Genomic DNA, 25,519 nt, shown 5'->3' with positions numbered 1-25,519 from the left:
CAGAACACCCCCAGAGACTAACACCCCCAGAGTCAAACACCCCCAGAGACCAGACTAACATCCCCAGAGACCAGTCTAACACCCCCAGAGACCACTAACCCCCAGAGACCAGTCTAACACCCCCAGAGACCAGTCTAACACCCCCAGAGACCAGTCTAACACCCCCAGAGACCAGTCTAACACCCCCAGAGACCAGTCTAACACCCCCCAGAGACCAGTCTAACACCCCCAGAGACCAGTCTAACAGTCTAACACCCCCAGAGACCAGTCTAACACCCCCAGACACCAGTCTAACACCCCCAGAGACCAGTCTAACACCCCCAGAGACCAGTCTAAAAGATAGTGTCTGTGTTTCCCAAACCCCAGAGACCATCCTGTTCCCAACATAACACCCCCAGGGACCAGTCAAACACCCCCAGAGACCAGCACTACTATTATATGGCACTATATAGGGAAGTAAGTCGCTCTGGATAAGAGCATCTGCTAAATGACTTAAATGTAAATGTAAGTAGTGAGCAATAATAAAGAATAGGGATCCATTTGGTACACACTCATTCTGAGAGTGTACATTCCCCTGTGTGACAGGGAGGAAGCTACAATCACCACTTACAGAGAGTGAGACCGTCTGTGATCTTCTGTTTTGTCCTTGGATATGTTGTTGTTGTTGTTGTTGTTTACACTACGCTCTGCAACTCTGCAGTGACACTACTTCTCACATTCTCTCTAGGACGACTACATCAGGAATGTGGAGGAAACCCCAGTATCGGATGAAAGTAAGTTAAAGGAAATGGTGTCATATAACCTTCTCTGTCTTCATGTTATAAAAAAAAAACAGTAAAAAACAAAGAAAAGAAAATAAGTAATGTACACTACAGATGTTGTAAAAATGTGTTTCTGGATTGAGTGTGTGGGAAAGAACCATGGAGTCGCCATTTTGTTACGCAACAAACGGAAGAAAACGGACTAAATAAAACAAGGGAGGTAGGTACTACCTAGACTGTTCCAATAAGAAACATTTTTGCTACGCTGTGCCCTAATGAACATGGCCCTGATCTGATGGAGCGTTGCTAGGGATTTCTGGTGAGGAGACGTGGAGACTGAGGGTCCGTTCCAAATGGCATCCTCTTCTCTATATCAGGGTTCCCCAGCTGGTGGCACGCAGGATTTATCATTTGTACCTCTTCCTCCCCTCATGTTTTCTGAGCAAACAAACAACAACGTTTTTTATAAAATCTAGTTTTGGTTTGTTGTTGTTGTTCTTGTTGTTGTTGTTGGATTTTCATTGTTGGACGTAAAAAAACAAAGAGTTAAAACACTAGGAAATCAGCTCCAAGTGATTTTATTTGAGGAAATATGTTCCCAAGTGTTCCTACTCGTAAATAGCGAGACATATACCGATGTAATCAAGGTTTGAAATGATTCTGTTTTTGTCAAAAATCTGCTTGTGCTACTTGCGGTCAATATGAAGTGTGCAAATGATTTGTAACTATTTTCCGGCCCCCTGACCATCCACTCAAGACAAAATCGTCCCTTGGCTGAATGTACTGTAGTTGGGGATCCCTGTTCTATATAGTACACTACCTGTGGGAGCCCGATGGGAGCCCTATGGGCCCTAGTCAAAAGTAGTGCACTACATAGGGAATAGGGTCCCATTTGGTTCCCACTACATAGGCAATAGGTTCCCATTTGGGATGTAGAATGTTGATGATACATGAGGGGACTGGCTCTTCTTAGCGTGGAGAGGATGGAGAGCTGGTTGGATAATTGTTTCTGCTTCAGCTGAGGCTCAGCTCAGTGAATTCCCATAGGACTACCACTACGGAACATCCTGGGTTCTGCTGCTCAGCTCAGTGAATTCCCATAGGTCTACCACTACGGAACACCCTGGGTTCTGCTGCTCTGCAGCTGCTGGCTCAGACAAACACCAATCGGCTCACTTCAATGCAGGACATCAACTGTGCAATGAACAGAAAGCTATAGATATTATTGTATAGATATCCCTATTAGCTATAGGAAATGAACAATGAACAGAAAGCTATAGATATTATTGTATAGATATCCCTATTAGCAATAGGAAATGAACAATGAACAGAAAGCTATAGATATTATTGTATAGATATCCCTATTCAAATCAAATCAAATCAAATTTATTGATATAGCCCTTCGTACATCAGCTGATATCTCAAAGTGCTGTACAGAAACCCAGCCTAAAACCCCAAACAGCAAGCAATGCAGGTGTAGAAGCACGGTGGCTAGGAAAAACTCCCTAGAAAGGCCAAAACCTAGGAAGAAACCTAGAGAGGAACCAGGCTATGTGGGGTGGCCAGTCCTCTTCTGGCTGTGCCGGGTGGAGATTATAACAGAACATGGCCAAGATGTTCAAATGTTCATAAATGACCAGCATGGTCCAATAATAATAAGGCAGAACAGTTGAAACTAGAGCAGCAGCCAGGTGGACTGGGGACAGCAAGGAGTCATCATGTCAGGTAGTCCTGAGGCATGGTCCTAGGGCTCAGGTCCTCCGAGAGAGAGAAAGAAAGAGCGAAAGAGAGAATTAGAGAGAGCACACTTAAATTCACACAGGACATCGAATAGGACAGGAGAAGTACTCCAGATATAACAAACTGACCCTAGCCCCCCGACACATAAACTACTGCAGCATAAATACTGGAGGCTGAGACAGGAGGGGTCAGGAGACACTGTGGCCCCATCCGAGGACACCCCCGGACAGGGCCAAACAGGAAGGATATAACCCCACCCACTTTTCCAAAGCACAGCCCCCACACCACAAGAGGGATATCTTCAACCACCAACTTACCATCCTGAGACAAGGCTGAGTATAGCCCACAAAGATTATTAGCTATAGGAAATGAACAATGAACAGAAAGCTATAGATATTATTGTATAGATATCCCTATTAGCTATAGGAAATGAACAGAAAGCTATAGATATTATTGTATCGATATCTCTATTAGCTATAGGAAATGAACAATGAACAGAAAGCTATAGATATTATTGTATAGATATCCCTATTAGCTATAGGAAATGAACAGAAAGCTATAGATATTATTGTATAGATATCCCTATTAGCTATAGGAAATGAACAATGAACAGAAAGAAAATAAGCATGTACACTTGTATTTCTACAAAAAAAAGCTTGTCCTTTGAAAAGAGTTCCCTGAGCTGTAAGGTGAGGAAGAAGTGCAGGGTAAGCCAAGCTGTACTGTAGCTATCTACCCTGGCTATATCAAAACAGACCACAGCACAGAATGGAGAGGTCCATACTATCCCCTAGCTGTGTGGACCATCTCATTCCAATTCCTCACTGACCAGTGATCGATGCAAGGACATTATCACCTAGCTTTCTCTTAATGGTTATTATCATTATCGCTGTCACTGTATTTTCTTATTGAATGACAGACAGAACACAGGTTTAGAAATGTCCTTTCTCCTCGCAGGTTCCAGCGCCTTAAAAGCTCATCTAATCGGGTTTATGTTTCCATAGAAACTCAGTGCGTTGATACGTAGAGGGACTCGTTTCTGGACGCTGATTTGCAGCTCACTCACGCTCTCTCCTGTATTTATGAGACGCCTCTCTTCCAGAACCCACCCCCCCGTCCTCCCAACCAGGCTTTAGAAAGAGAGAGAGACAGACTGAGAGACAGAGAGAGAGACACAGAGAGAGCAGGAGGAGAGAGAGAGACAGAGAGAGAGAGACAGACTGACTGAGAGAGAGAGACACAGAGAGAGCAGGAGAGAGAGAGACAGACTGAGAGACAGAGAGAGAGAGCAGGAGGAGAGAGAGAGACAGAGAGAGAGAGAGAGACAGACTGAGAGACAGAGAGAGAGAGACACAGAGAGAGCAGGAGGAGAGAGAGAGACAGAGAGAGAGAGAGACAGACTGAGAGACAGAGAGTGAGAGACACAGAGAGAGCAGGAGGAGAGAGAGAGCAGAAGGAGAGAAGAGAGAGCAGGAGTAGAGACAGAGAGAGCTAAATGAGAGACAGAGAGAGAGCAGAAGGAGAGACAGAGAGAGAGAGACACAGAGAGACACAGAGAGAGCAGGAGGAGAGACAGAGAGAGCAAAATGAGAGACAGAGAGAGAGCAGAAGGAGAGACAGAGAGAGAGATACAGAGAGACACAGAGAGAGCAGGAGGAGAGAGAGACCAGAAGGAGAGACAGAGAGAGAGCAGAAGGAGAGAAGAGAGATCGCTGAGCGCCGGGCGGCAGCTTAAAACCCTGAAATTAGTCCTCTGTGTTTATAATGCTTCCAAATCCAACTCAGAGGAGAAATCAAATGAAATCCAAACAGGACAGCTTTAACCTGTATTAAGAGCTGCTGTGGCTGGACCCTGCTTTCTCTCCCAGCATACTGTTTACATCCCGTAGACTTGGTCTGTGTCTCAAATGGCATCCTATTCCCTATTTATTCAAAGTATTGCACTATATAGGGAATAGGGTACCATAGTAGCACACTATATAGTGAAGAGGGTGCCATTTAGGAGACACACAGAATCTCCTCAGAGCTTATTCATTACACTGACTCAAATTAAAAGATGTTGTAAACAGCAACAACACTGCTGCTTTGTAGGGATGTTCTCTACTACAGGGATATTTACATCATGACTAAAACATTCTGTACTGAGAATGAACCCCCAGAATCAGACTGAATTAGGCCCCATGACAAGCTGGCTTAACCGTCAACCATTTTATTTTATTTCACATTTATTTGACGTGGTGATGATGTAATACACATTAGTTGACGTGGTGATGATGTAATGCACATTACATTTACATTTAAGTCATTTAGCAGACGCTCTTATCCAGAGCGACTTACAAATTGGTGCTTTCACCTTATGACATCCAGTTGATGGACATTAGTTGACGTGGTGATGACGTAATGCACATTAGTTGAAGTGGTGATGATGTAATGCACATCAGTTGACTTAGTGATGATGCACAATGCACATCAGTTGACTTAGTGATGATGTAATGCACATCAGTTGACTTGTGATGATGTAATGCACATCAATTGACTTAGTGATGATGTAATGCACATCAGTTGACTTAGTGATGATGTAATGCACATCAGTTGACTTAGTGATGATGCACAATGCACATCAGTTGACTTAGTGATGATGCACAATGCACATCAGTTGACTTAGTGATGATGTAATGCACATCAGTTGACTTAGTGATGATGTAATGCACATCAATTGACTTAGTGATGATGTAATGCACATCAGTTGACTTAGTGATGATGTAATGCACATCAGTTGACGTGGTGAGATGTAATGCTCATCAGTTGACGTGGTGATGATGTAATGCATATCAGTTGACGTGGTGATGATGTAATGCTCATCAGTTGACGTGGTGATGCTGTAATGCACATCAGTTGACGTAGTGATGATGTAATGCTCATCAGTTGACGTGGTGATGATGTAATGCACATCAGTTGACGTGGTGATGATGTAATGCACATCAGTTGACGTGGTGATGATGTAATGCACATCAGTTGACGTGGTGAGATGTAATGCTCATCAGTTGACGTGGTGATGATGTAATGCACATCAGTTGACGTGGTGATGCTGTAATGCACATCAGTTGACGTAGTGATGATGCACAATGCACATCAGTTGACTTAGTGATGATGTAATGCACATCAGTTGACTTAGTGATGATGTAATGCACATCAGTTGACGTGGTGATGATGTAATGCTCATCAGTTGACGTGGTGATGATGTAATGCACATCAGTTGACGTAGTGATGATGTAATGCTCATCAGTTGACGTGGTGATGATGTAATGCACATCAGTTGACGTGGTGATGATGTAATGCACATCAGTTGACGTGGTGATGATGTAATGCACATCAGTTGACGTGGTGAGATGTAATGCTCATCAGTTGACGTGGTGATGATGTAATGCACATCAGTTGACGTGGTGATGATGTAATGCACATCAGTTGACGTGGTGATGATGTAATGATCATCAGTTGACGTGGTGATGCTGTAATGCACATCAGTTGACGTGGTGATGATGTAATGCACATCAGTTGACGTGGTGATGATGTAATGCACATCAGTTGACGTGGTGATGATGTAATGCACATCAGTTGACGTGGTGATGATGTAATGCACATCAGTTGACGTGGTGATGATGTAATGCACATCAGTTGACGTGGTGATGATGTAATGCACATCAGTTGACGTGGTGATGATGTAATGCACATCAGTTGACGTGGTGATGATGTAATGCACATCAGTTGACGTGGTGATGATGTAATGCTCATCAGTTGACGTGGTGATGATGTAATGCACTTCAGTTGACGTGGTGATGATGTAATGCACATCAGTTGACGTGGTGATGATATAATGCACATCAGTTGACGTAGTGATGATATAATGCACATCAGTTGACGTGGTGATGATATAATGCACATCAGTTGACGTGGTGATGATATAATGCACATCAGTTGACGTGGTGATGATGTAATGCTCATCAGTTGACGTGGTGATGATGTAATGCACATCAGTTGACGTGCTTCAGCTAGGCTACTGCGTATTGGACAAGAAACAGCCTGTTAATGATCTATAATTGGTCTAGACTCTAGAGGGAAATTACTGTAGAATAAAAGCAGCTAAATTATTGTCAGATTTACGTTCTTACTCTTCCTAAAAGCCTCAGACAAGAGAACTCATCATTTAAGTGAATAACTTTCAACTGGGGCTACAATTACTGTCAAATTAGAGGGTTATTTCATATTGTTAAAACATAATTGTAGGCCCCATGTTAAATCAGGAAGCACCTTTTAGAATGTTTAAGCATCCCAAATGAACCCTATGTTCTATGTAGTGCACAACTGTTGACCGGGGCCCATAGAGTTCTGGTCTAAAGTAGTGCGCTACGTAGTGAACAGCGTGTCATTTGGGATGCAAACTAGCTGTCTGTGCAACGTGAAGGGGCTATCTATACTGAACACTATACTATAATATAACATGCAACAATTTCAATGATTTTACTTGAGTTATGGTTCATATAAGGAAATCAGTCAATTTAAATAGATTAATTAGGCCCCAGTCTATGGATTTCACATGACTAGGCAGGGGCGCAGCTATTGGTGGGCCTGGGAGGGCATAGGCCCACCCAGTGGGGAGTCAGGCCCAGCCAATCAGAATGAGTTTTTTCCCCACAAAAGGGGCTTTATTACAGACAGAAATGCTCCTCAGGTGTGGCTTATTGCACCTCAGCTGTCCAGGTGGCTGGTCTCAGACGATCCCGCAGGTGAAGAAGGTGAAGGTGAAGAAGCCGGATGTGGAGGTCCTGGGCTGGCATTGTTACATGTGGTCTGTGGTTGTGAGGCCGGTTGGACGTACTGGCAAATTCTCTAAAACGACGTTGGAGGCGGCTTATGGTAGAGAAATTCATATTAAATTATTGCACCTTGTGTAGTATTTGTGTGACAAAACTGCACAAATTTAGAGTGGCCTTTTATTGTCCCCAGCACAAGGTGCACATGTGTAATGATCAAGCTGTTTAATCAGCTTCTTGATGTGCCACACCTGTCAGGTGGATGGATTATCTAGGCAAAGGAGAAATGCTCACTAACAGGGATGTAAAAATGAGAGAGAAATAAGCTTTTTTATTTCAGCTCATGGAACATGGTACCAACACCTAACATTTACATTTACATTTAAGTCATTTAGCAGACGCTCTTATCCAGAGCGACTTGTTTCTATTTTTGTTCGGTGTAGTTAGTCAGTAGAGTAAATTACAGGTTAAACCAGGCTTTTTCTCAAGGCAGATCAAGGAGCCAATACGTTCAACATTTGTTCAAAGCTACAGTGCAGCGTTCCAAGGTGGAAAATGGTAGCTTCTCTGTCGTAATGTGCTACTAGCTTTCTGTCCCACCCAAGACACTGTAATGACCCTCAGACAGCCTTCAGTTAGGCAGCAGCGCCGACATCTAAATCACAGCACTTTAAAGTGCTTGGGGGGGGGATCTCGCAGAGTTTGTAAGGTCTTTTGTAATATCCAAGGGTACAACACTGTTCCACCTACCTTACCAGACATTGCATTTCAACTGTCTTGTTCAATTTGTGATGAAGAGGAGCCCCGAATCAATTTAGCTCTGTAGGATCGCTCCCACAGGGGGGTGGCTAGCTGGGATGAATTAATGATATTCAAATGAAAGTTAGCGCCCACGTAGCTACAGGGACTTTTGTAATTATTTTTGTTGGGGAGGAGGAGGGGGGTCATACATTAGTTATTCCCTCTGTTATAAAAACAGATGACAAGGATTGCCTTTAACTCATCTTTACTCCTCTGAGGCAAAGTGAATGCCTTTTAAGTGAGGCAGAGTGGGTGTGGTGGTTGTTTGCATCCCAAATGGCACCCTATTCCCTGTATAGCCCTATGGGCCCTGGTCAAAAGTAGTGCACTACAAAAGGAAAGGAATAGTGGTGCATTTATAGTGTGATACAACAGACCCCCTACTCTGACCCCTCGTTAGTAACACAACACGTCATCTTCAGAGCCTTCCCACTGGGTACACGACACAACAGACCCCCTACTCTGACCCCTCGTTAGAAACACAACACGGTCATCTTCAGAGCCTTCCCACTGGGTACACGACACAACAGACCCCCTACTCTGACCTCTCGTTAGAATCACAACACGGTCATCTTCAGAGCCTTCCCACTGGGTACACGACACAACAGACCCCTTCTCTGACCCCTCGTTAGAAACACAACACGTTCATCTTCAGAGCCTTCCCACTGGGTACACGACACAACAGACCCCCTACTCTGACCTCTCGTTAGAAGCACAACACGGTCATCTTCAGAGCCTTCCCACTGGGTACACGACACAACAGACCCCCTACTCTGACCCCTCGTTAGAATCACAACACGGTCATCTTCAGAGCCTTCCCACTGGGTACACGACACAACAGACCCCCTACTCTGACCCCTCGTTAGTAACACAACACGGTCATCTTCAGAGCCTTCCCACTGGGTACACGACACAACAGACCCCCTACTCTGACCCCTCGTTAGTAACACAACACGGTCATCTTCAGATCCTTCCCACTGGGTACACGACACAACAGACCCCCTACTCTGACCTCTCGTTAGAATCACAACACGGTCATCTTCAGAGCCTTCCCACTGGGTACAAGTTGGTTGAACAACAGACCCCTGAACCTCTGACCTGCCCAGTGGGGTTAGTAACACAACACGAATGTCATCTTCAGAGCCTTCCCACTGTTTATCACGACACCTCCAACAGACACCCCAGTTTATCACTGATCCCCTCGTTAAAGTAACACAACACGGTCATCTTCAGATCCTTCCCACTGGGTACACAACACAACAGACCCCCTACTCTGACCCCTCGTTAGAATCACAACACGGTCATCTTCAGAGCCTTCCCACTGGGTACAAGTTGGTTGAATCAACATTGTTTCCACGTCATTTCAATGAAATGAACCAACGTGGAAAAGACGTCTGTGCCCAGTGGGGTTTGCTAATTGGCTACGGTGTCAAATCTGAATGTCATTTTCCTTTCAGCACATCTTGTTAAATAGTCCACACCTCCAGTTTATCACCCACACCTCCAGTGTATCACCCACACTTCCAGTTTATCACCCACACCTCCAGTGTATCACCCACACCTCCAGTGTATCACCCACACCTCCAGTGTATCACCCACACCTCCAGTGTATCACCCACATCTCCAGTTTATCACCCACACCTCCATTTTATCACCCACATCTCCAGTTTATCACCCACACCTCCAGTTTATCACCCACATCTCCAGTTTATCACCCACACCTCCAGTTTATCACCCACATCTCCAGTTTATCACCCACATCTCCAGTTTATCACCCACACCTCCAGTTTATCACCCACACCTCCAGTTTATCACCCACACCTCCAGTTTATCACCCACATCTCCAGTTTATCACCCACACCTCCAGTTTATCACCCACACCTCCAGTTTATCACCCACATCTCCAGTTTATCACCGATATCTCCATACAGTATAAAGAAACACACCAGTACAGTAGCACCCAGTAGCACCAGTACAGTAGCACCAGTACAGTATAGTAGCACCAGTACAGTATAGTAGCACCAGTACAGTATAGCACCAGTACAGTAGCACCAGTATCACTCAACATATTCCTTCTGTCCATCGCTCAGTTGATTTCCTATAGCTAACCGATAATGATGTTGTATCGATAATGACATTGTAACGATAATGATAATGACACTGTAATGATAGTGATGCTGAAATGATCATGCCAGTGTAATGATAATGACACTGTAATGATAATGAGGCTGTAATGATAGTGATGCTGAAATGATCATGACGGTGTAATGATAATGAGGCTGTAATGATACAGAAACGATAATGATGTTGTATTGTCTCATACACCAGATAGGTCCAGTGTCTTCTTTTACAAGGTCAGCCATAGTAGTACGGCGCCCCTGGAGCCAATTAGGAGCCAATTAGGAGCCAATTAGGAGCCAATTAGGAGCTTGGGTGTTCGAACCAGACAACTTTCTGTTACTGGCGCAATGCTCTAAACACCAGGCTACCTGCCGCCCTTTATACCTCTGTTTCCCCTCCTTGCTTGTGATGCTTTACTCACAGCCCCCTCTCTCCTGTACTGTAGCTCTCTCTCCTGTACTGTAGCTCTCTCTCTCCTGTACTGTAGCTCTCTCTCTCTCCTGTACTGTAGCTCTCTCTCTCTCTCCTGTACTGTAGCTCTCTCTCCTGTACTGTAGCTCTCTCTCCTGTACTGTAGCTCTCTCTCTCCTGTACTGTAGCTCTCTCTCTCCTGTACTGTAGCTCTCTCTCTCTCCTGTACTGTAGCTCTCTCTCTCTCTCCTGTACTGTAGCTCTCTCTCTCTCTCCTGTACTGTAGCTCTCTCTCCTGTACTGTAGCTCTCTCTCTCCTGTACTGTAGCTCTCTCTCCTGTACTGTAGCTCTCTCTCTCCTGTACTGTAGCTCTCTCTCCTGTACTGTAGCTCTCTCTCTCCTGTACTGTAGCTCTCTCTCTCCTGTACTGTAGCTCTCTCTCCTGTACTGTAGCTCTCTCTCCTGTACTGTAGCTCTCTCTCTCCTGTACTGTAGCCCTCTCTCTCCTGTACTGTAGCTCTCTCTCCTGTAGCTCTCTCTCCTGTAGCTCTGTAGCTCTCTCTCTCTCCTGTACTGTAGCTCTCTCTCCTGTACTGTAGCTCTCTCTCCTGTACTGTAGCTCTCTCTCTCTCCTGTACTGTAGCTCTCTCTCCTGTACTGTAGCTCTCTCTCCTGTACTGTAGCTCTCTCTCTCCTGTACTGTAGCTCTCTCTCCTGTACTGTAGCCCTCTCTCTCCTGTACTGTAGCTCTCTCTCTCCTGTACTGTAGCTCTCTCTCCTGTACTGTAGCTCTCTCTCCTGTACTGTAGCTCTCTCTCCTGTACTGTAGCTCTCTTTCCTGTACTGTAGCTCTCTCTCCTGTACTGTAGCTCTCTCTCCTGTACTGTAGCTCTCTCTCCTGTACTGTAGCTCTCTCTCTCCTGTACTGTAGCTCTCTCTCCTGTACTGTAGCTCTCTCTCCTGTACTGTCGCTCTCTCTCTCCTGTACTGTAGCTCTCTCTCCTGTACTGTAGCTCTCTCTCCTGTACTGTAGCTCTCTCTCTCCTGTACTGTAGCTCTCTCTCTCCTGTACTGTAGCTCTCTCTCTCTCCTGTACTGTAGCCCTCTCTCTCCTGTACTGTAGCTCTCTCTCTCCTGTACTGTAGCTCTCTCTCTCCTGTACTGTAGCTCTCTCTCCTGTACTGTACTGTAACCCTATCTCCTGTACTGTAGCTCTCTCTCCTGTATGTAGCTCTCTCTCTCCTGTACTGTAGCTCTCTCTCTCTCCTGTACTGTAGCTCTCTCTCCTGTACTGTAGCTCTCTCTCCTGTACTGTAGCTCTCTCTCTCCTGTACTGTAGCTCTCTCTCTCCTGTACTGTAGCTCTCTCTCCTGTACTGTAGCTCTCTCTCCTGTACTGTAGCTCTCTCTCCTGTACTGTAGCTCTCTCTCTCTCTCCTGTACTGTAGCTCTCTCTCCTGTACTGTAGGCCTCTCTCCTGTACTGTAGCTCTCTCTCCTGTACTGTAGCTCTCTCTCCTGTACTGTAGCTCTCTCTCCTGTACTGTAGCCCTCCTCTAGCCTCTCTCTACCAGCTCCTGTACTGTAGCTCTCGCTCCTGTACTGTAGCTCTCTCTCCTGTACTGTAGCTCTCTCCTGTACTGTAGCTCTCTCTCTCCTGTACTGTAACTCTCTCTCCTGTACTGTAGCTCTTTCTCCTGTACTGTAACCCTCTCTCCTGTACTGTAGCCCTCTCTCCTGTACTGTAGCTCTCTCTCCTGTACTGTAACTCTCCTCTCTCCTGTACTGTAGCTCTCTCTCCTGTACTGTAGCTCTCTCTCCTGTACTGTAACCCTCTCTCCTGTACTGTAGCTCTCTCTCCTGTACTGTGGCTCTCTCTCTCTCCTGTACTGCATTCCCTGTATACAACTGACACCCTATTCCCTGTATACAACTGGCACCCTATTCCCTGTATACAACTGGCACCCTATTCCCTGTATACAACTGGCACCCTATTCCCACTATTCAACTGGCACCCTATTCCCACTATACAACTGGCACCCTATTCCCTGTATACAACTGGCACCCTATTTCCACTATACAACTGGCACCCTATTCCCTGTATGCAACTGGCACCCTATTGTCTGTGTACAACTGGCACCCTATTGTCTGTGTACAACTGGCACCCTATTGTCTGTGTACAACTGGCACACTATTCCCTGTATTTATCTGGCACCCTATTCCATGTATTTATCTGGCACCCTATTCCATGTATTTATCTGGCACCCTATTCCATGTATTTATCTGGCACCCTATTCCATGTATTTATCTGGCACCCTATTCCATGTATTTATCTGGCACCCTATTCCCTGTATTTATCTGGCACCCTCTTCCTGCTATTCAACTGGCACCCTATTCCTTGTATACAACTGGCACCCTATTCCCTGTATACAATTGGCACCCTATTCCCTGTATACAACTGGCACCCTATTCCCTGTATACAACTGGCACCCTATTCCCACTTTACAACTGGCACCCTATTCCCTGTATACAACTGGCACCCTATTCCCACTATACAACTGGCACCCTATTCCCTGTATTTATCTGGCACCCTATTCCATGTATTTATCTGGCACCCTATTCCCTGTATTTATCTGACACCCTATTCCCTGTATACAACTGGCACCCTATTCCCTGTATTTATCTGGCACCTTATTCCCTGTATTTATCTGGCACCCTATTCCTTGTGTACAACTGGCACCCTATTCCCTGTATAAAACTGGCACCCTATTCCCTGTATACAACTGGCACCCTATTCCCTGTATACAACTGGCACCCTATTCCCTGTATTCAACTGGCACCCTATTCCCGCTATTCAACTGGCACCCTATTCAATGTATACAACTGGCACCCTATTCCATCTGGCACCCTATTCCCTGTAAACAACTGGCACCCTATTCCCTGTATACAACTGGCACCCTATTCCCTGTATCAATCTGGCACCCTATTCCATGTATTTATCTGGCACCCTATTCCCTGTATTTATCTGACACCCTATTCCCTGTAAACAACTGGCACCTTATTCCTTGTATACAGTTCCTTCATTCAGACTTTCTCCACATTTTGTTGTGTTACAGTCTGAATTTAAAATGGTTTCAATTGTGATGTTTAGGCACTGGCTTACACACAATACCCCATAATGTCAAAGTGGAATTATGATTAAAAAGAAATGTACAATTTAGTGAAAAGCTGAAATGTCTTGAGTCAATACATATTCAACCCCTTTGTTATGGCAAGCCTCAATAAGTTCAGGAGTAAAAATGTAATTAACAAGTCACACAATAAGTTGCATTGACACACTCTGTGTGCAATAATAGTGCATAACATCATTTTTTATGACTACCTCATCTCTCTCCCCCAAACATACAATTATCTGTAAGGTCGAGCAGTGAATTTCAAACAGATTCAACCACAAAGACCAGGGAGGTTTTCCAATGACTCACAATGAAGGGCATCTATTGGTAGATGGGAGGGAAAAATAATTTATTCATTAAACTTTGGATGGTGTATCAATACACCCAGTCAATATAAAGATACAGGCCTCCTTCCTAACTCAGTTGCCAGAAAGAGAGGAAACCGCTCAGGGATTTCACCATGAGGTCAATGGTGACTTGAAAACAGTTACAGAGTTTCATGGCTGTGGTAGGAGAAAACTGAGGATGGATCAACAACATTGTTACTCCACAATACAAACCTCATTGACAGAGTGAAAAGAAGGCAGCTTGTGCAGAATAAAAATATTTCAAAACCTGCATCCTGTTTGCAACAAGGCACTAAAGTAATACTGCAACACATGTGGCAAAGCAATTCACTATTCACACAAGGGTTGTGTTTGGGGAAAATCGAATACAACACATTACTGAGTACCACTCTCCATATTTTCAAGCATAAGGGTGGCTACATCATGTTATGGGTATGCTTGTAGACGTTAAGGACTGGGGGGTTTTTCAGGATAAAAAATAAACAGAATGGAGTTCAGCACTGACAAAATCCTAGAGGAAAACCTGGATCAGTCTGCTTTCCACCAGACACTGGGAGATTCATTTACCTTTCAGCAGGACAATAACCTAAAACACAAATCCAAATCTACTAACCAAGGAGACTAACCAATGTTCCTGAGTGTCCGAGTTACAGATTTGACTTAAATCTGCTTGAAAATATTTGGCAAGACCTAAAAATGGTTGTCGAGCAATGATAAACAACCAATTTGACAGAGATTGAATAATTGCTTAAAGAATAATGGGCAAATGTTGCACGATCCAGGTGTGGAAAGCTCTTAAAGACTCACCCAGAAAGACTCACAGCTGTAATCACTCAGGGAGTTGAATACTTATCTAATCAATCATTTAGATATTCATTTTTCATGAATTTTTTTACAACATTTCCTTCCACTTTGACATTACCAATCCACTTTTATCCTACCAATCCACTTTGACATTACCAATCCACTTTTATCCTACCAATCCACTTTGACATTACCAATCCACTTTTATCCTACCAATCCACTTTGACATTACCAATCCACTTTTATCCTACCAATCCACTTTGACATTACCAATCCACTTTTATCCTACCAATCCACTTTGACATTACCAATCCACTTTTATCCTACCAATCCACTTTGACATTACCAATCCACTTTTATCCTACCAATCCACTTTGACATTACCAATCCACTTTTATCCTACCAATCCACTTTGACATTACCAATCCACTTTTATCCTACCAATCCACTTTGACATTACCAATCCACTTTTATCCTACCAATCCACTTTGACATTACCAATCCACTTTTATCCTACCAATCCACTTTGACATTACCAATCCACTTTTATCCTACCAATCCACTTTGACATTACCAATCCACTTTTATCCTACCAATCCACTTTGACATTACCAATCCACTTTTATCCTACCAATCCACTTTGACATTACCAATCCACTTTTATCCTACCAATCCACTTTGACATTACCAATCCACTTTTATCCTACCAATCCACTTTGACATTACCAATCCACTTTTATCCTACCAATCCACTTTGACATTACCAATCCACTTTTATCCTACCAATCCACTTTGACATTACCAATCCACTTTTATCCTACCAATCCACTTTGACATTACCAATCCACTTTTATCCTACCAATCCTCGACTTTGGCGATGTCATTTACAAAATAGCCTCCAATACCCTACTCAACAAATTGGATGCAGTCTATCACAGTGCAATCCGTTTTGTCACCAAAGCCCCATATACTACCCACCATTGCGACCTGTACGCTCTCGTTGGCTGGCCCTCGCTTCATACTCGTCGCCAAACCCACTGGCTCCATGTCATCTACAAGACCCTGCTAGGTAAAGTCCCCCCTTATCTCAGCTCGCTGGTCACCATAGCATCTCCCACCTGTAGCACACGCTCCAGCAGGTATATCTCTCTAGTCACGCCCAAAACCAATTCTTTCTTTGGCCGCCTCTCCTTCCAGTTCTCTGCTGCCAATGACTGGAACAAACTACAAAAATCTCTGAAACTGGAAACACTTATCTCCCTCACTAGCTTTAAGCACCAGAGCAGCTCACAGATTACTGCACCTGTACATAGCCCACCTATAATTTAGCCCAAACAACTACCTCTCTCCCTATTGTATTTAATTTATTTATTTATTTTGCTCCTTTGCACCCCATTATTTTTATTTCTACTTTCCACATTCTTCCATTGCAAATCTACCATTCCAGTGTTTTACTTGCTATATTGTATTTACTTTGCCACCATGGCCTTTTTTTTTTACTTTACCTCCCTTATCTCACCTCATTTGCTCACATTGTATAAAGACTTGTTTATACTGTATTATTGACTGTATGTTTGTTTTACTCCATGTGTAACTCTGTGTCGTTGTATGTGTCAAACTGCTTTGCTTTATCTTGGCCAGGTCGCAATTGTAAATGAGAACTTGTTCTCAACTTGCCTACCTGGTTAAATAAAGGTGAAATAAAAAATTAAATAAATAAATACAAATTACAGAGTATTTTGTGTAGATTGTTGATTAAAAAAAAATATTTAAAAAACTCTCACTTTGTAACATAACAAAATGTGGAAAAGGTCAAGGGGTGTGAAATCTTTTTGAAGGTACTGTGGTGCACTACTGTTGACCAGGGCCCAGTTCTGTTGACTGTGTTGCCTGTTGACTACAAAGCAGCTGCTAGAAGCTGACTCAGGATTTGACAGCTTCAATTTGCCTCAACGAGCCTCCTAAACACCTTTCTGCCAACGTATTGAGGGAATCGATGAGACAGCCTGGCGTGACATCCCCTCTCGTACTGATACTGGCAGGTGACCATCGACTCTAGGGTTGCATCCCAAATGGCACCCTACACCTTTTACAGTGCACTACTTTTAACCAGAGAGAGCTCTGTGCTCTCTCTGGTTAAAAGTAACGCACTATAATGGTCATTTGGTCCCTTAGTGCAAGCGAGGTTGGCAATGAACCATTCAACCTGCTGTGGAAGGAGGGAGGGAGGGGGAGGGAGGGAGGGAGGGAGGGAGGGAGTAGACAGAAAGAGAGAGGAACAGAAAGAGGGAACGATAATGAGAGAGAGGGAACGATAATGAGAGAGAAGGTGTTGTGTCTTTGGCATCATTAAAGTGAAGACTGTTATTTTATCAAATCAATTCTCTGTAATTATTATTACGTGATTAAACTAATCATGTAAATGTAATTAACTAGGAAGTCGGGGCACCAAGGAAAAACTTCAGATTTACGGGAGTTGTAGCGATGAGACAAGACAGTAACTACTAACAATTGGATACCATGAAATTGGGGAGAAAAAGGGGGTAAAATAAAAAAAATAAAAAATGATAACAAAATAAATAAAATAAAAACCGTTTAAAATCACATTACATAATTTCACAAATAGTTTCATCTTTACTCATTCATTTTATACAATAATTAGATGCAAATCTCATAACGGAGACTCTTGTATAAACAGAGTTATGGTAATGTGGCTGTATTGTCTCTCAGGAGGTCACAAACATTAGACAAAACGGATCGGTCGTAGCTCGATTCTCCACTGACTGTTTACACATTCTCCAAAACATGGATATTGTTCAGTTCTCAAGTTCTGTGAGGTAGAAGAAGTTCCTTTGTTCTACTGTGAAACCCTCTCTCTATACTGCATGGCCGGGGTGGGGAGAGAGTCTCCTCCAGGAATTTATGACCTGAGATAACAGAACCTGGGTGTAGGGGGAAGAGAGAGGTGGTGAGAAAGAGAGAGTTGGTTCTTGCTATATCCAAAGAGGGCCACGTCATGACAATAGGAATGGAGAGAGAGTGACAGGAACAGAGAGATGTAACGATTGTGAGAGATAGAGAGGAACAGTGAGAGAGAAAGAGAAACAGAGAGAGAGGGAACGATAATGAGATAGGTAAAGAGAGAAAGAGGAACAGAGAGAGAGGAAATGATAATGAGAGAGATAGGAATAGAGAGAGAGAGAAAGCAGACATGTCAAATTCTTACCAAAATACCATATGACAGACCAAGTACACATCCTAATTGATAAACAAACCGAAGCAAAGGCAAAGTCTTCTCATGCTTTGTTGATTTTCCAAAAAGATTTTAACTTAATTTGGCATTAATGAATTGATGGGAAGTGGAATTGGGAGTTGGGGGGAAAACATACAATATTTTAAAATCAATGTACACAAGCAACAAGCAACATTTAAAATTGGCAATAAACACACAGATTTCTTTCCTCATAGCCGTGGTGTGAGACAAGGATGCAGTTTGAGCCCCACCCTCCAACATATATATCAATAAATTGGTGAGGGCACTAGAACAGTCTGCAGCACCTGGCCTCACCCTACTGGACTCTAAAGTCAAATGTCTACTGTTTGCTGATGATCTGGTGCTTCTGTCCCCAACCAAGGAGGGCCTACAGCAGCATCTAGATATTCTGCACTGATTCTGTCAGACTTGGGCCCTGACAGTAAATCTCAGTAAGACAAAAATCAGAGATACTGTAATCAGAGAGATACCCAATCAATCCTGTTAGAGATCCTGGTAATCAGAGATACCCAATCAATCTGAAATATTCCGGCGCCGACAGAGATGGCCGCCTCGCTTCGCGTTCCTAGGAAACTATACAGTTTTTTGTTTTTTTTACGTGTTATTTCTTACATTAGTACCCCAGGCCATCTTAGGTTTCATTACATACAGTCGAGAAGAACTACTGAATATAAGATCAGCGTCAACTCACCATCAGTACGACCAAGAATATGTTTTCCGCGACGCGGATCCTGTGTTCTGCCTTACAAACAGGACAACGGAATGGATCGCATGCAGCGACCCAAGAAAACGACTCCGAAAAAGAGGGAAACGTAGCGGTCTTCTGGTCAGACTCAGGACAAGGGCACATCGCGCACCACTCCCCAGCATTCTTCTTGCCAATGTCCAGTCTCTTGACAACAAGGTTGATGAAATCCGAGCAAGGGTAGCATTCCAGAGGGACATCAGAGACTGCAACGTTCTCTGCTTCACGGAAACATGGCTTACTGGGAAGACGCTATCCGATGCGGTGCAGCCAACGGGTTTCTCCACGCATCGCGCCGACAGAAACAAACATCTTTCTGGTAAGAAGAGCGCGGGGGCGTATGCCTCATGACTAACGAGACATGGTGTGATGAAGGAAACATACAGGAACTCAAATCCTTCTGTTCACCTGATTTAGAATTCCTCACAATCAAATGTAGACCGCATTATCTTCCAAGAGAATTCTCTTCGATTATAATCACAGCCGTATATATCCCCCCAAGCAGACACATCGATGGCTCTGAACGAACTTTATTTAACTCTTTGCAAACTGGAAACCATTTATCCGGAGGCTGCATTCATTGTAGCTGGGGATTTTAACAAAGCTAATCTGAAAACAAGACTCCCTAAATTTGATCAGCATATCGATTGCGCAACCAGGGGTGGTAAAACCTTGGATCATTGTTACTCTAACTTCCGCGACGCATATAAGGCCCTGCCCCGCCCCCCTTTCGGAAAAGCTGACCACGACTCCATTTTGTTGATCCCTGCCTACAGGCAGAAACTTAAACAAGAGGCTCCCACGCTGAGGTCTGTCCAACGCTAGTCAGACCAAGCTGACTCCACACTCCAAGACTGCTTCCATCACGTGGACTGGGACATGTTTCGTATTGCGTCAGATAAAAATATTGACGAATACGCTGATTCGGTGTGCGAGTTCATTAGAACGTGCATTGAAGATGTCGTTCCCATAGCAACGATAAAAACATTCCCTAACCAGAAACCGTGGATTGATGGCAGCATTCGCGTGAAACTGAAAGCGCGAACCACTGCTTTTAATCAGGGCAAGGTGTCTGGCAACATGACCGAATACAAACAGTGCAGCTATTCCCTCCGCAAGGCTATTAAACAAGCTAAGCGTCAGTACAGAGACAAAGTAGAATCTCAATTCAACGGCTCAGACACAAGAGGCATGTGGCAGGGTCTACAGTCAATCACGGACTACAAGAAGAAACCCAGCCCAGTCACGGACCAGGATGTCTTGCTCCCAGGCAGACTAAATAACTTTTTTGCCCGCATTGAGGACAATACAGTGCCACTGACACGGCCTGCAACGAAAACATGCGGTCTCTCCTTCACTGCAGCCGAGGTGAGTAAGACATTTAAACGTGTTAACCCTCGCAAGGCTGCAGGCCCAGACGGCATCCCCAGCCGCACCCTCAGAGCATGCGCAGACCAGCTGGCCGGTGTGTTTACGGACATATTCAATCAATCCCTATACCAGTCTGCTGTTCCCACAAGAGGGCCACCATTGTTCCTGTTCCCAGGAAAGCTAAGGTAACTGAGCTAAACGACTACCGCCCCGTAGCACTCACTTCCGTCATCATGAAGTGCTTTGAGAGACTAGTCAAGGACCATATCACCTCCACCCTACCTGACACCCTAGACCCACTCCAATTTGCTTACCGCCCAAATAGGTCCACAGACGATGCAATCTCAACCACACTGCACACTGCCCTAACCCACCTGGACAAGAGGAATACCTATGTGAGAATGCTGTTCATCGACTACAGCTCGGCATTCAACACCATAGTACCCTCCAAGCTCGTCATCAAGCTCGAGACCCTGGGTCTCGGCCCCGCCCTGTGCAACTGGGTACTGGACTTCCTGACGGGCCGCCCCCAGGTGGTGAGGGTAGGCAACAACATCTCCTCCCCGCTGATCCTCAACACGGGGGCCCCACAAGGGTGCGTTCTGAGCCCTCTCCTGTACTCCCTGTTCACCCACGACTGCGTGGCCACGCACGCCTCCAACTCAATCATCAAGTTTGCGGACGACACAACAGTGGTAGGCTTGATTACCAACAACGACGAGACGGCCTACAGGGAGGAGGTGAGGGCCCTCGGAGTGTGGTGTCAGGAAAATAACCTCACACTCAACGTCAACAAAACTAAGGAGATGATTGTGGACTTCAGGAAACAGCAGAGGGAACACCCGGCATACACATCACAGACAAACTGAATTGGTCCACTCACACTGACAGCGTCGTGAAGAAGGCGCAGCAGCGCCTCTTCAACCTCAGGAGGCTGAAGAAATTTGGCCTGTCACCAAAAGCACTCACAAACTTCTACAGATGCACAATCGAGAGCATCCTGGCGGGCTGTATCACCGCCTGGTATGGCAACTGCTCCGCCCTCAACCGTAAGGCTCTCCAGAGGGTAGTGAGGTCTGCACAACGCATCACCGGGGGCAAACTACCTGCCCTCCAGGACACCTACACCACCCGATGTTACAGGAAGGCCATAAAGATCATCAAGGACATCAACCACCCGAACCACTGCCTGTTCACCCCGTTATCATCCAGAAGGCGAGGTCAGTACAGGTGCATCAAAGCTGGGACCGAGAGACTGAAAAACAGCTTCTATCTCAAGGCCATCAGACTGTTAAACAGCCACCACTAACATTGAGTGGCTGCTGCCAACACACTGTCATTGACACTGACCCAACTCCAGCCACTTTAATAATGGGAATTGATGGGAAATGATGTAAATATATCACTAGCCACTTTAAACAATGCTACCTTATATAATGTTACTTACCCTACATTATTCATCTCATATGCATACGTATATACTGTACTCTACATCATCGACTGCATCCTTATGTAATACATGTATCACTAGCCACTTTAACTATGCCACTTGTTTACTTTGACTACATACTCATCTCATATGTATATACTGTACTCGATACCATCTACTGTATGCTGCTCTGTACCATCACTCATTCATATATCCTTATGTACATATTCTTTATCCCCTTACACTGTGTATAAGACAGTAGTTTAGAATTGTTAGTTAGATTACTTGTTGGTTATTACTGCATTGTCGGAACTAGAAGCACAAGCATTTCGCTACACTCGCATTAACATCTGCTAACCATGTGTATGTGACAAATACAATTTGATTTGATTTGAATCCTGTTAGAGATCCTGATAATCAGAGATACCCAATCAATCCTCTCAGAGATACTGGTATTCAGAGAAATACCCAATCAATCCTGTCAGATATACTGGTATTCAGAGAAATACCCAATTGCTTTGAATAATAGCATCTGGAAAGTGGCAGGTATTGTTATATTATTTAGGTGAAATGTATTTGCTTGGTTGTTTCTTACTATTTATTATATCAGGCAGTCTGTAAAATATAAGCTCTGTCTGTCTAGAGACACTAGAAAACAGCTGTTATATCAGACAGTCTGTAAAACAGAAGCCCTGTCTGTCTAGGGACACTAGAAAACAGCTGTTATATCAGACAGTCTGTAAAACAGAAGCCCTGTCTGTCTAGGGACACTAGAAAACAGCTGTTATATCAGGCAGTCTGTAAAACAGAAGCCCTGTCTGTCTAGGGACACTAGAAAACAGCTGTTATATTAGACAGTCTGTAAAACAGTCACTCTGTCTATCTAGAGACACCAGAGAACAGCTGTTATATTAGACAGTCTGTAAAACAGTCACTCTGTCTATCTAGAGACACCAGAGAACAGCTGTTATATTAGACAGTCTGTAAAACAGTCACTCTGTCTATCTAGAGACACCAGAGAACAGCTGTGTTTTCTCTTGTAGAGCCGACAATAATATTCAGTTTTTACTCACTGCAGTAAGTCAAAATACACTACATGATCAGAAGTATGTGGACACCTGTTCAACATCTCGTTCCAAAATCATGGGCATTAATATGGAGTTGGTCCCCCCTTTGCTGCTATAACAGCCTCCACTCTTCTGGGAAGGCTTTCTACTAGATGTTGGAACGCTGCAGCTATAACAGCCTCCACTCTTCTGGGAAGGCTTTCCACTAGATGTTGGAACGCTGCTGCTATAACAGCCTCCACTCTTCTGGGAAGGCTTTCCACTAGATGTTGGAACATTGCTGCTATAACAGCCTCCACTCTTCTGGGAAGGCTTTCCACTAGATGTTGGAACATTGCTGCTATAACAGCCTCCACTCTTCTGGGAAGGCTTTCCACTAGATGTTGGAACATTGCCACTATAACAGCCTCCACTCTTCTGGGAAGGCTTTCCACTAGATGTTGGAACATTGCTGCTATAACAGCCTCCACTCTTCTGGGAAGGCTTTCCACTAGATGTTGGAACATTGCTGCTATAACAGCCTCCACTCTTCTGGGAAGGCTTTCCACTAGATGTTGGAACATTGCTGCTATAACAGCCTCCACTCTTCTGGGAAGGCTTTCCACTAGATGTTGGAACATTGCTGCTCAAGAGCATTAGTGAGGTGGGGGAAACTGATGTTGGGCGATTAGGCCTGGCTCGCAGTCGGCGTTCCAATTCATCCCAAAGGTGTTAAATGGGGTTGAGGTCAGGGCTCTGTGCAGGTCAGTCAAGTTCCTCCACACCGATCTCGGCAATCAATTTCTGTATGGACCTCGCTTTGTGCACGGGGGCATAGTCATGCTGAAACAGGAAAGGGGCCTTCAAACTGTTTACTGGACCTAAGGGGCCCGAACCCTGAAAAACAGCCCCAGACCATTATTCCTCCTCCACCACACTTTACAGTTGGCACTATGCATTGGGGCAGATAGCGTTCTCCTGGCATTCGCCAAACCCAGATTTGTCCGTCAGTCTGCCAGATGGTGAAGCGTGATTCATCACTCCAGAGAACGCGTTTCCACTGCTATAGAGTCCAATGGTGGCGAGCTTTACACCCTCCAGCTGACGCTTGGCAATGCGCAAGGTGATCTTAGGCTTGTGTGCGGCTGCTCGGCCAGGAAACCCATTTCCTGAAGCTACCGGTGAACAGTTATTGTGCTAATGTTGCTTCCAGAGGCAGTTTGGAACTGGGTAGTGAGTGTTGCATAGTTTATATGCAGTATTTGATTGATGACTTGTGCACCCACATGTCTGAATCTCAATGTACCTGTATCATACCTGCTGTGTATCATACCTGCTGTGTATCATACCTGATATGTATCATACCTGCTGTGTATCATACCTGCTATGTATCATACCTGCTGTGTATCATACCTGCTGTGTATCATACCTGCTGTGTATCATACCTGCTGTGTATCATACCTGCTACGTATCATACCTGCTGTGTATCATACCTGCTACGTATATTACCTGCTGTGTATCATACCTGCTATGTATCATACCTGCTGTGTATCATACCTGCTACGTATATTACCTGCTGTGTATCATACCTGCTACGTATATTACCTGCTGTGTATCATACCTGCTGTGTATCATACCTGCTACGTATCATACCTGCTGTGTATCATACCTGCTACGTATCATACCTGCTGTGTATCATACCTGCTACGTATCATACCTGCTGTGTATCATACTTGCTGTGTATCATACCTGCTGTGTATCATACCTGCTATGTATCATACCTGCTATGTATCATACCTGCTGTGTATCATACCTGCTGTGTATCATACCTGCTGTGTATCATACCTGCTACGTATATTACCTGCTGTGTATCATACCTGCTGTGTATCATACCTGCTGTGTATCATACCTGCTACGTATATTACCTGCTGTGTATCATACCTGCTACGTATCATACCTGCTGTGTATCATACTTGCTGTGTATCATACCTGCTGTGTATCATACCTGCTGTGTATCATACCTGCTATGTATCATACCTGCTATGTATCATACCTGCTGTGTATCATACCTGCTGTGTATCATACCTGCTGTGTATCATACCTGCAGTGTATCATACCTGCTATGTGTCATACTTGCTATTGTCTCTCCAGCCGTTGTGCCCTTGAACAAGGCCCTTAACTCCTAAAACTGGAGATCTGCAACATCTGTGTTTCTCTGGGGTTAAAAATCTACAAAATAATTTATATGACCAGAATATGAACTTTGATTTCCTTCTTCTTCTTTATTTTATTTTTCTCTCCTCCCCCTCCTCCTCCTCCCCCTCCGCCGCCTCCCCATCCACCTCCACCTCCCCCTCCTCCTCCTCCCCCTCCGCCGCCTCCTCATCCACCTCCCCCTCCTCCTCCACCTCCTCCCCCTCCTCCTCCTCCTCTTCTTCCAGCTGTGGACACCACCAAGGATCCGTGCCAGAAGGTGAAGTGTAGCCGCCACAAGATCTGTGTTACCCAGGGTTACCAGAGAGCAACGTGTGTCAATGTCAACCGGAAGAAGCTGGAGCACAGGTGAGTGTCCAATCAATCAATGAATCAATCACTCAGAGATTCACAGGCAGAGTCATCTGGTGGTGGGGGGGAGGAGTCTGCATATCATTGGTCCTGGAGGGAAAACTGTGCTCACCAGGGGAGC

The 25,519-nt window shown here is 44.6% G+C and overlaps 1 protein-coding gene across 1 annotated transcript in view; it reads left to right on the top strand.

Moving 5' to 3' along the window:
• The first annotated feature begins 695 nt into the window (after window positions 1-695).
• LOC135573643 (testican-2-like) overlaps window positions 696-25,519 on the top strand; it is a 92,400-nt gene continuing 67,576 nt past the window's right edge. The window contains 2 exon segments of the mRNA XM_065022976.1: window positions 696-773; window positions 25,275-25,395. The gene's annotated coding sequence lies outside the window, so the exon portion shown is untranslated.

This window comes from Oncorhynchus nerka, linkage group LG10, assembly GCF_034236695.1.
Source record: "Oncorhynchus nerka isolate Pitt River linkage group LG10, Oner_Uvic_2.0, whole genome shotgun sequence".
In the NCBI taxonomy this organism is placed as follows: Eukaryota; Metazoa; Chordata; class Actinopteri; order Salmoniformes; family Salmonidae; genus Oncorhynchus; species Oncorhynchus nerka.
This window is presented reverse-complemented; position numbering and strand designations above follow the sequence as displayed.